The 12,640-nt window shown below is 34.8% G+C and overlaps 1 protein-coding gene across 6 annotated transcripts in view; it reads left to right on the top strand.

The window, feature by feature from the left end:
• The window catches only part of TBC1D5 (TBC1 domain family member 5), a 317,972-nt gene that overhangs the window by 133,138 nt on the left and 172,194 nt on the right, over positions 1-12,640 (top strand). The window lies entirely within an intron of this gene.

Here is a 12,640-nt window from a genome sequence, read left to right as displayed (position 1 = left end):
TTAAATGCTGTATTTGGAAGACCCTAATGAATAATGAGAACAAACTGCTTGGATTATGCAATGCCTGTCTGTTTTGCTCATCTTTTCTACTTATTTGCTAGCAGTGACAATGTAGTTGGTTTGAAGAAAGTGATAAGCTTAATGAGAAAGCTCGTCCTTGTCATGAAAACATTCCTCAAGTACTCAGTTATACACAGTGGCACCTTAACTACCTGTAATTTTCCAGTCATTGAACACATGTACCAGGAGGGCAAAATAAAAAATTTATTTTAAATTACAGAGTTGAAACAACTTTGTCACATTTTCTAAGTCCCTCACCCAGATTAACTATGCTATGTGGGTGTATCTGTTTATAAATCCTCTGTTTACTAGTGCTTGTTAAAAAGCTATGTCAAGTTCTGCTCAGTCAGGTTTATTACTTCTGTTTAGAAGAAGCTGATGTTTTGCTTCAATATATATAGGTAAAACTTCATTGTCCCTTTGAGTTAATTTTTTCACTGTTTCTTCATTGGTTTACAAAGCTTCTTCAATGTTTGAAAATGACAATGTACATCATGGCAGAAGTATTTTAAAACCTGACAATTAAATGGAGTAGCTTTTCTAGGTCAATATGAAGCCATTTTAGCCTGATAAACCAAATGCATTTTTGTACATATTTTAGAAAGTTGGAAATAATATTTTTTTTTCAATAACCTAAAATAATAACCATTTTCAAGAGGAAAAACAACTTGCTTCTAGTCTACCCTAGTAAAGAAAAAGATAAACATTTTCTTCTGATTTCTATTTGCTCTAAAAAAATTGATAATTCTTCAACTCTGTTTCACGAAAAAGCAAAATTTTCACCCTGTTAAAAAAACACTGTAAGTTAATTTTACCCTTCATTGTGCCCAGGAGCGATTAGTTACCTTGACTGAAAAGGTTTCTCATTTTTATCCCAACCTTAACATTTCTATGACATACAAAGTTATTAGGATTGAATTGATGTTTAAAAGTGCCATTAATTCATTTACCCCAAATGTTCATTAACAATGTAAATGTATGCTGATGTTCTATGAGACAAGGAAGTGACTAATGACTCTTCGCACTAACAACACTTAAAATGAATAGAAACTTTAGATAGCTAATCTTGAAGTAATCAAGACCCTCATTCAGCTTGGCATCTCTGTATGCTCTAAAACAGCTGTCAACTGTTAAAAATATATACACAACACACACATACGCACATGCGAGGATAAAGATATGTAAATACATGGTTCCCCAAGTCATAAAGGTTACCAACTATGGTACATTTTTTATGTTCTATCTATGTAAATATTTTATATAAAGCATCCATTTCATCTTCATAGCCTTTTTTTGCTGTGAAACACATAGTGCATTTTAATTTGAAACTTTATATATCCAGAATAGGTTTTTGAAGTTTTAATGTTTCTTTTTAAATAAAGCATGTGTATGCTCTTTAGGCAACAAAGTAGACAGTCATTCCTGTCCATGCAGTCTATCCATCATTGTCTTCACAAAAGTATTTCAAGACAAGGTTTTTCATTGCAGCCTCAAGTTTCCGGGGTGATACAGAATCAACTTGGTGAAAATCTCTATCTTAATTTTTTTGTATCATGAATCACAGAAATATGGTGGAGTGGTAGTCCACTGGAGACATTCTGTGCAATATTGTAGAATATCAAGACATCTGAATTGTGTTTTTGAAGCATGGCTGAATGCTTACCTTGGAGGCAAAGTGATAAAAGCCTTCACTGAGATGAGGTGATTGGAAGAAAACACAGCACTGATAAGGGTGCTGAAAAGAAATATTTAGTTGCTGATTTAGTCAGATTTGTAAATCTACATGAAGTGTTGTATTTTTAGCATGTGCAGTTGATACCAAAACTTGATGGAGAATCAGAAGATGTCATGTCCAGCTGGAGTTACGAAATTGTCTCACAGTTTTCATAAAATTAAAGAAATCTCAAAAATACACGGATTGCTCTTAAGTATAGCTGTTTGGAAAACTGCATGCATCGACTACTTTTTGTTCATTTGCTGTCAGCTTGAAAGGGTATATTGGATAGGATTCCAGAAATATGTTAAGTCTAGTAGTACTCAGTGCTTTTATTAAAATTTCAGTGAAGGAATAGAGAGAAAACATGGTTTATTTGGGACAGGACTGTTGACACAGTGGAGAGTAGACAAAAAATTCAAAGCATTCTTGAGATTTTGGAGAAGTGGCCTGAGAAGAATAAGATATGGTTCACTAAGAACAGCTGCAAGGATTAATGTTGCAGATGCTAGGTATGAGACAGTTACCTAGCTGAACAAATGAAAGTAGATCATTACAGATGAGGCAAGTATCATTTGGAGAAAGGTCTGGGTGTTGGTAGCTCTCCAGATTTTATGTAACTGATAAACTTTGAATCTTGAGCTATGATGAGCCATGAGAATGTGCTTGTTTGCAAGTTTGAAAAATTCAGAATAAGCCTTTAACTATAAAGATCTTTTTTCTATCCCTTTAAAACTCTTCAAAAAATCTGTTAAGATAGTATTTTTGTCCTTTTCTGATGAATAATTTGACCTGTGTTATTTTCCTTTTATCTTATTTTTCTTTCAAGACACAAAAATGTACATACCATATAAGCACTCATATATGCTTTTTCAAATAGCATTTTTAAATAGTTGATTAGAAATGTATGGCAGGGATTCTCACTTTTACAATCTAATACTTCAAATGGAGGATTTTAGTTCTTTTAAGAAATTTTAATTTTTGATTGTTTCTTGTGGGTCTGGTTGTATTTTAATTTACAGGCGTCTAGATATGTGTGAATTATTATGTTTTCTTTTGACTGTGGTAGGTTGATGACATCTTGCTGCATTCTCTCTTCTAAGAATCATCATAGTTTTATTCACTTTATTCTTAACAATGTTTTTGTGTGATCCCCTCTGAAACAGGGATCTTTCAAAAAGAATGCTCTATCTCCAGCAGAGACTTTGTGAGACCTGAGATTTCAGAAACATTATTGTTGTACCTTCTCCCTGCGTATTGCATCTGACAAACAGTTTTTCTGACTTCCAATGCTCAAGGTTTCTGTTACATTGAAATGGGATAAGTAGGTTAACTTTCGGACGTACATTTTTACTCCAAGTTACAGTGTCCACCACATTCCGACACAAGTTTTGAAGAGCGTGGTAGGTAGTATTCCCATTTCTTTGATATAATGAGAAAGTTGATCCTCTAAGGAGAGACTGGAAGAATGCATTTAATACTCTTCAATTTAATTTGCTCAATATAACAATTAATACAATTAAGGTCACTTGAAACTATTAACAAATTGGGTAATTTACTTTAACAGTGTCAGTGTGTTCTCACAATTACATTTGCTTTAATTAGTGTACAAGCTATTATTTAATAGCATACTTCACATAGAAAAATGTAATGTGTTCTTTGTTCTTAGTAGAAGAAAAGGGGAGACCTTTAATGGTTCAGAGTGTTTTGGATTTGGAGTTTGGCAGGATATATTTCATGTGTAAAGGCTATAGTTGGTGGTGAGGACAGAGAAGGCTGATGTTGCTGGAAGGACAAAGATAACTACTGGAGTGTGTGACTGAAATTAATCCAGTTGAGCCAGAAAAGTTCCCCGCCTCATACTCACTATTGCATCCCTTCTGATTCTCAAACCTGCCATGAAAAAATATGAGAAATTATAAGAGAGCATCATATTTCCATTTTGGCCATATACTGTGTGTGTGTTTCCATTGCTTGTCTTTGGACAATTATGCTATTCTGGTGTGAACCTCATAGCCCTGATCACTAGAAAGTATTTCCATGGAGAACTATACCTTACGTGAAATTTGAGATACCTGGTTTATGTTTGTGTCATACAGAAAACAAGTAGATAACAGAAGGTAATGAAGTAATAAAATAAATGCCATCTTTTTCTAGATAAAGCATGTGTTATCAAATAATTTCCCCAAATCTTGAGTGTAATTCACATGGATTGTTTTGGCTCTAGACATTCCTTACAGGGTTAAGTGAATTTTTGCTGTCAGAAAATTATATTGTCTTCTAACTGGTCATTAGCTCTTCAGTGTTATAAGTTAGGGGTTTTTTACCCCTTACAACCCCCTTCACCCAGGTATAAGGTGCTAATGTGAATTGCCCTGTATAGCATTTATTTACCTCCATTTTTAGAGACCAGTCCATTTAAAGGAAAAAAATCACAGAGGTCTACACCTCTCTATGTGAGAAGTTCTTTCCTAGGTAAAAGCAATTCAGAATGCAAATACAGTGAGTTGTTGAAGACTTACTATTTTCTTATCAAATATTTTTGATAGCATATTTTATGACGTCATGTGTGTCATATAATGTGTGTTATTTCATTTTCTCTCCAGAGAGCAACATGTACATGAAGTACATGTACATGTAGCGCTGTGTTTTTCAGAGTCCTTTTAAATATACATGCTACTGTGTGCTTTCATTAAAAAGACAAGATTGAAACAGAGAACCTCTTTGCATTATACTGGAACAGAAGAGCTGAGAGTTGCGATTGTTTCTTAGTGTCTTTGGGGTTCCATGCTGTGGTTTACACCAGGCCCTGAAAAAGCCCTGTGTCCTTCAATGAGAAGTTTTACCCTTCAGCCAGAAATCTTCAGTGTGCCCCACCAGTACAGTTCTTGCTCGTGGTCCTGTTGAAAACCTCTGTGCTTCTCCTGCAGGGCTTGGCTTCCTTATTAAAGGCACAGGTATGATGGAGGAGAAGGGGCCAACCTCAGTCTGTTTCAGTTCATATTGGATGAATAAAAGCAAGAATGGTTTTTACATCTTCAAACGCCATATGCTAACATAACAAGCATTTTAATATTCATTTATTAATAATAACTGCTGTTTAGCTTGCTTTTAATTGAGCTGCAACAGGATTGCAGTGACAAAGGCTTTTGGAGCAACACAGTGTATCTTGAGCTAACTCAGGCTGTCACTAGCTGCTTCCCTACAACTCTTCATTTTCCTCTTTTCTGTATTAGACATTTTTATTAAAAGATCAGGTAACAGAGAAGCTATGCATGTTTAAAAATGTATCTATTTAATATAGTTAGTTGAAAATCTAGCTATCTTAGCTATCACACGGTGCAATTTTTACTTGAAAGACTGTATTTGTACAGGTGTTGGCATGCTCTTAGAAATTTGCTTCTTGTGGGCCCTTTGGTTTCAGTGCCTTACTGCAAATTTGTATTCAGGAATTGCAAGAGTTTTTTTAATTATTTCAGCAAATGTGAGTAGGTGCCATGGGCTTGTGAAATACCAGCTTCAAGAGATGGATTCTCTTCTCTAGAATTGGTAGATACAGGGGTTTTTGGTGGCTTCACGAGTTACACATTGCATTAACCCCAGTTTGGAGGTTATTCTGTGACATGGGTAACTGGCACAAATATCATGTAGGGAAAAAGCCTTCAGTGGTTGATATGGCAAATACTAGAGATGACCTTTTGGACAGCGATGTCTGTTCATGGAATAGTTTGGGTTGGAAGAGAAATTAAAGACGATCCAGTTCCAACCCTCCCACCATGGGCAAGAAGCCTCCCACTAAATCATGTTGCTCAGGAGCCCCTCCAGCCCGAACACTTGCAGGGATGGCTCATCCACAACTTTCTGGGCATCCACAACTTCTCTTGATCCAAAGGAAATTTTTAAAATGTTCATTTTGGAAGTTTCACTCTAAATCATCATATGAAAACAAGACCATTCTCGCTAACGACACTGGCACGCTACCTCAGTTCAGTCATCTGAGCTGGGAGTTTCCAGGTCTTTCCAGATGCAACTCTGCCTGAATATTGGCATAAATCACTTCTCAGCCTCATGTCATTCTTCTTACAACTCCTTGTGACTCTGCTTTGGGAGAAGCTGATTTGAGCATTTCTGTTTCATTTCCTAGCTCTTCCCAAATCCAAGTTAAAGATCAACTAGTTGGCTGTCATCTCACTTTCTACTATATGTGTAGCATAATAATACTTGTAGTAGAAAAGGAAAGAATGCAAGTTAAAAAGAAATTTAATTTTTTAATAAACATTACATGCTTAGAGAACCTTATAACACCAAGAAGAAATTTCCATTTAAACTATAGTAACCTACTGAACAGCAAAACAAAACAGAATAATCTTTTTAATACAACCTCTGTAAATATAATGAAAAGTAGTTTAAAACTAGTTCATTATAAAAAGTTATACATAAGCTAACAATGAGAATACAATCATTCTTTTGAATATTTTACTCAGACTTTACACAGAACTATAATATGAAGGTTACTGGCCATAAATACCTCACATATTAAGTGTTTCCAGGAAATGTTCAAATTATGTTAAATGCCTATATCTCCTACATATGGAAAAGGCAGGTTTTCTTAATTTAAAAAAATTGAACTGTACACGTTTGATTGTACTTGTGTATGTATGAAGAAAGACTAGTAAATCAGAATTCTAGCTGAGGCCAGCATGATTGGTACAGGATAATAATTAAATGTCTGGGTTCACTTCTGTCCTGATGTACCAAAGATTGTAATTTACAAAGCAGCACATGAATTGTAAGCAGCTAGCTGATGTTACAGATTTCTGTATCTGAGATTAAATGCATGTTAAAACATTTTTAAAGAGCTTAACTGTCACAAATTTGATTGAATTAGAAATTGATTGTTCTATATAACAGAAATATGTCACTACACATGGGATGTTTCCTGTCTTTCATGTATGTGGACATTTATAAAGACCTGGAATTCCTTATTTAAAAAGAGAAGGTTTCAACCTACTTTCACTCAAGTGATACTGCGAAGCTTCAGTATTAGGCTTTCTATTGACTAATAATCTTTATTCTTTAGCCTCCATGGTACCCAGCCTCCAGGGTACTGTGCCCTAGTCCTCTTCAGACATGCAAAACTAAGACACATGAAAGGGGAGAGAAATAAAGTACTGTTATATTTAAGTGGTAATAAATTATCTGGTAAGATGTGTATTATTTATTGACAATCTGGCCTTTTAACAAAGAAAAATAGACCTATGCTTAGGTTGCCACTGCAACAGCCGAAACAGCTGATACTTTAATGAACAACATACTGAGGGCCATCCAGGACATAAGGCAAATTAAGCAGGTTACAAACTGCATATCTTCTGTTTAGGTATAGGAGATCTCCCCAGCTCTGACAATTAGCTCCGCTGATCAGGCAAGCAGACAGACAGAAACAGAAGGAGGCCATTTGTATCAATTTGAGGAACAGAACTAGTAATGAAGTAAAATATCTGTACCAGGTAGTTTCACCTCCGCTTTGGAACAGATATTTCTAACTGCTGGTTTCAGCTTCTCAGTAGCAAATAAATAAATAAATGTGCACTGCTTAACAAAAGCTTATTTTCTGTTGTTTACAAATTGAGAGCAAAGGAATAATAATACTTCTAACCTAACGGGTTTTTAAAAAGGATAAAACATTTTCTGGACATACAAGCAAATACGAATCTTGGTAACCTGACAGCTTTGTTTGAATGTTGAATTTGAGTTTCCTTTCATGAAAATCTTTTCAAAGTACAGCAATTCAGCTGTGAAAACCTGAATACATTAATGATGACAAAGAACCTCTGGAGTGAGCCAACATTTGTTTTTGTTCTTTTACAACGTTTCCTGATGAATTGCACATACAAAAGTGTTGGAGGTTATTTTAATTTTCTTTTCTTACTTTGATAATAAATGTCTCCACTGTTTACCTTCTTGGTTAAGGTACCTTATTATTACTAATCATCTTTAATTATTTATAACAACATAACTGTGAAAGATGTTTCTTTGATGTCAAAAAAGTCAGGGGCCTGATCCTGACCCTATTAAAATTAATGGCTAGGTTCCAATTGGCTGCAAAGGTAACAAGCCTGGGTGCCCTTTAAGGGAAGCAGTCGTTTAGCCCAGGGTACTGGATTGTGGTTAGTTGGGGTTCCTGTTTTGGGAGTGTTCAGATTTTAAGCATTTGATGTCAAGATTTGGCCATGCAAAGGCAGAATGCATATAACTACTCTTGAAGTCAGTCCCAATCTTCATTTTGCTCATAAAATACACAATGATTTTTAAAAAGGTGAAATGTACAGGATAATAAGCGAACACCTTTCTCTCTAAACATGAGTGCTAAAATGGGGGGACAGAGAGAAGTGTGGATAGCCTTTCTGCTTTTGTCTATCTTTTTCAGTCAACAAAATAGCAAACTAGCTCAAATCTAAGCAATACTGGGTAAGGACCATCACGTTTCACAGGCATATGTGCCAGCTTGTGTTTAAATCTTATTTTGTTTAAGTGAACTATCAGTGGGTTTTGTTTCTGACTCTTTCAGGCTTCAGATTTATATGGATGTACATAGACACACTCTGTGGCAAGATTGAACACTTCTGTCAGATCTAGAATACCTTTTAGGTATTCATAAGTATCTTTGTTCAATTTCTTCTTCATGTTACAAGCTTAGTTCGTTACATCAGTAATCATGTGACTATAACATTTCAACCACAGCACAAATGACACAAAAGGATATAGCAAACGAGACTCACTTTCACCATTTGTGACAACCGTACAAGGTTGTGATGCAATTTGTGCTCCTCAGCTTGATCTGCTTTAAAAGGGAAGTGGGACTTGGGATGTTTGTTTTGCATCTGTGTGCTTACCTCATCCTTTTAGAAGGTGTCATATACAAAAGAAGCACTGAAATTAATGCTCGTAACTGCCATAGGGAGAGCAGCCAGATTATGTGTTCTCATGCAAAAAGGAATTTGAAGCTGCTGAAATAATACAGCTCATTCATACAAGAGGTCTGTAGTAGGGCCAGGAACTTGACCCACATCATTCAAGGTGCAGGACACTGCATCAGTGATGATGCCATCCTTCAGCTCTTTCTTTCCTTCAGGCAGTTTTTGGGAGGCAGGTAGCTAATTAACTAAGAAAGCATAATTTTGGTACAGAACACACACACAACTTTTTCATGTTTTATATACAAACTTAAATAAGCATATATCATCTTAGAAATTTCAAATAAAAGTATTTTTGGTAATGGAAATGAAAAGTATTTCAAAAGACATAGATCATTGTCACCTTTTCAGTATTTTGAGTAATTAAATAAAATTAAAATGTTTTGAATATGTTTAACTATTCCTGAACCATTGATAAATGGTGTCTCAGTACAGGTATATATGGGTGTTACTATTAGAATATGATTAGGCTACAAATCTAAGGAATACTACTCCACCTTAATGAACTGATTGTCAAAGTTTATTTATTCATGTTTATTTATGTCATAGTTTTGTATCTTAGTATTGCCAGTTTAGTGCAACTGGGACCATATAACCAAAACATTAGCTAGCAAGTAACCTGTATGATAAATTTCTCCACTAAAATTTTGATATCCCATTACAAATTATTATTCTTGATCTTCCTAAAAGTTAAAAGGCACAAACTTAATCCAGATAAAGCTTTTATGGTGGTGATAATTCTTTTATTCTGAGAAATTGGATTTGTAATGAAATCAATGATTTAACCTTAGGAAAAATGAACTGTATAGTGTTTCAGTACTAAGTACAATTAAAGGGATAGATCATGTAATACATGTGAAAATATGTTTGCAATGATCAGATAATGTTTTGAGTTTCATTATAAAGGGGTACATTTTTTAATATGTTAGTTGTAATTTCGGAAGACTCCAGTGTTGGTTTTGTTACTTACAATTTGAAATATTTAAAGGGTGGAGCAATGAAACATAAATCTGTCCATTATTGGGCATTTCTACTTTGCACACAGATGAATTCTCATCAAATTTGATTTGCTGACTGGTGGCCAGAACAGATGTTATCTTAATGGAGGAGAGAAGCATATGGAGCCACAGGGCCACCTCCAAACTTCTGTGACCCAATATTGTTTCATTGTTTATTGAAGTATGAAAGAAAATACTTCTTTGCAAAAGTCTACAAAGCTCCATTCTGAATTATTACAGCTAGGTCACCACAACATTATTGCCTTTCTAAGATGAAGATTTTATTGCCAGAAAAAGTGTAGCATTAATTGTTGCTATTCTAAAAAAAAAAAGGAAAAAGAAAATTAAAACAAAAATAACCCAGGCAGATGAGCTCGTGTCTTTTGCTTATTTGAATTTGAAAGAAAGAAGGGCCGTAAATTAGAGCTTACACTGTGGAGAGCTCTAGCTCTGTTTTGGGGTTCTTGTGATGATAACATACTGAATAATAAGTGAAAAATTCTGTTTGAAAAGTTATGGAAATGACATTTTTTCTGCAGAATTTAATGCAAATTTATAAATTTGTATTTATGATGAACATATAACAGTTTTAGTTGTGGCATTTGTATAAGCTAAAGTTATACCCTTGTAACTGTGACATTAGACTAACTACTTGTTCAAGTGAAGATTTTTAGGTTTTTCAAAGAAACTGGTTTGTAATGTATGCCTGTCAGAAGCAAACTTCTGATTTGGAAAAATGCCATGTAAACACAGGACTAAATGCTCCTTTTCACTTTTAAAAAAGAGCATATAAAGCCTGATTTATTTCAGGACATGAAAAATATCCTGAGGATTTTTTGTCTTGGAATTAATGTTATATTTGTATATAATGCATATCCTGTCCTCTGGATATTACAAATTTAGGAAGATACATGCAGATTTTCTGTGATTTCAAAGATACTTACTCATATCTGTCATATTCAGTTTGAAATTCTTATGGAAAAATGAGCCTGCACTTTGAATTTGCATTGGTTAGCTAAAGATAGTTTTATTTTCCTGCATATTACTCTGTTCCATGCTAAAGCTGTAGCTCAGAGCAGCAACTTGGAAACTTTTTAACATATTTAATTGATAATAGTTGCATTAAAACAATACTGAATATTAACATAGGAAGTGGTGACATCTGAAAATCATGTAGTAAATAATGTGTACAGTGGTCATTTTTTATTAGCCTAGTATAAGGAGCAACTTACACTGGATCCTACAGCGTGGATGCTTACTATCACCATTTCTGGCTTGCCACCTAGAAATAGCCATTAATGGCACATCACAGGCTACTGCAATGAAGTTTGTACACATCATAATTATACCCTCTTTAGGTCTTTACTTTGACCATCAAGTGATTTTCTGTTTATAAATTGACACCACTTAGCATTAAAGATGATGAGTCAGTTGTGGGACTTTTACTTTAGTAGTCATTTCTCAGTTGCTGTGAAATCTCTGTCTGGTTTTAGTTTTGATGAAGTTAAGGCAAAGAACAATTTGAGAGCTTTGAATTGAGTCTGGTTGTTTTTCTTTTGCAAACCACATGCAGGTGCTCCAAAGGCCTGTCTTGTGGCTGGTTAAAACAAAATAAGAACATCTATATAAGGTCCCAGTCTGAGAAATGTGTACTAATTTCAGGCAAAAATTCTTTTCATTTGGTTATTATGAATTACACTTTTAAAACTTTGCCTAGAGGTAGGGAGGAGTGTTTAAAAAATCAGATGTTAAAGTAAAATGGCTATAAAAACATGTGATCTTCCATTTTACTGTATTTCTTCTTCTGAATAAGTAATGCTCTAATAAAAATTAAAGAGCAAGTTGAATTTTGAAGATCAGGTCATCGTAATTCATTGACATTAGGCCACATAACTGAATAATGTCTTACTTCAGTGAAATACATCAAATGAGATCAACAATTATGACTCATAAACATGCCTCGCAGGCATAAAACAGCAGGGAATTAGCATGTGAGGCTGATAAATATGCATGTAAATAAGCTCCCAAAGGAATAACATGGGTTTGATTGATAGGTTTAGAATTGGAACATATGTAAACCCCTTTATTCCTCATTCTGGTGTAGCTAAGTAAAGATGCGTTTTACTTGTTAAAAGTTTCAATAACTTTGTAAATCTTAATGCCACATCTGCTTTTGTGTGTGCAGGCACGTGTGAGTGTCACTTGAGAGATTGATTGAATTGTCTACAGGGTAGATGCCCTCACACTAAGACTGTCGTGTTTGTGTATGGATATTGGAGCGGTTGTGTATGTGCGTGCCCATGTGTACGTGGATTTGGGCACTGGGTGGTAGGGGGTGTTGAGCAAAAGATTATTTTGGGGGTTATTTTGCTCACAATTTACAGATTTTGAAGTTTGGTTCTCAAATAGAAAACCGAGTTGTGAGTTTTGGTATATGCACCAGTACATTTATTTTAGCAAATACATTCTGTATTGAAGGTAATTACTATTTATATTTCAGAAAGTCCCACAAGTGCTACTACATTTAAGAGTCTGGCAGTGATTCTTTACAAACTTCCAATTTTTCTGGCATCTTACAGCTTGAGCTCTTATCTACAACTTCAAAGTACCTATCACAGCAGTATCTCTGTGTTGATCCGCACAAGTGTTTATGCTGTGCAGAGATTTACGCCCCTGTTGTTAGAAAAGTATAACATACATTGTGTTTATAAAACATTAATACTTTGCTTTGCCAAATACAGACCAATTGGTTGCCATTGTCATGTGGCCTGGTGTACATCTGCTTTATTACCATTCCCTGCTATTAGGCAATAAAAACTTTTCCAACTGATGAGCACTTACTGATGTTGCATCAAGCTGTAATTATGCTAAAGTGATCTTAGACCAGTGGCAGT

The sequence above is a fragment of the Vidua macroura genome, chromosome 1 (assembly GCF_024509145.1).
Source record: "Vidua macroura isolate BioBank_ID:100142 chromosome 1, ASM2450914v1, whole genome shotgun sequence".
NCBI classification, from domain to species: Eukaryota; Metazoa; Chordata; class Aves; order Passeriformes; family Viduidae; genus Vidua; species Vidua macroura.
Note: the sequence above shows the minus strand (reverse complement) of the source record. Positions and strands in the feature narration are given on the sequence as shown.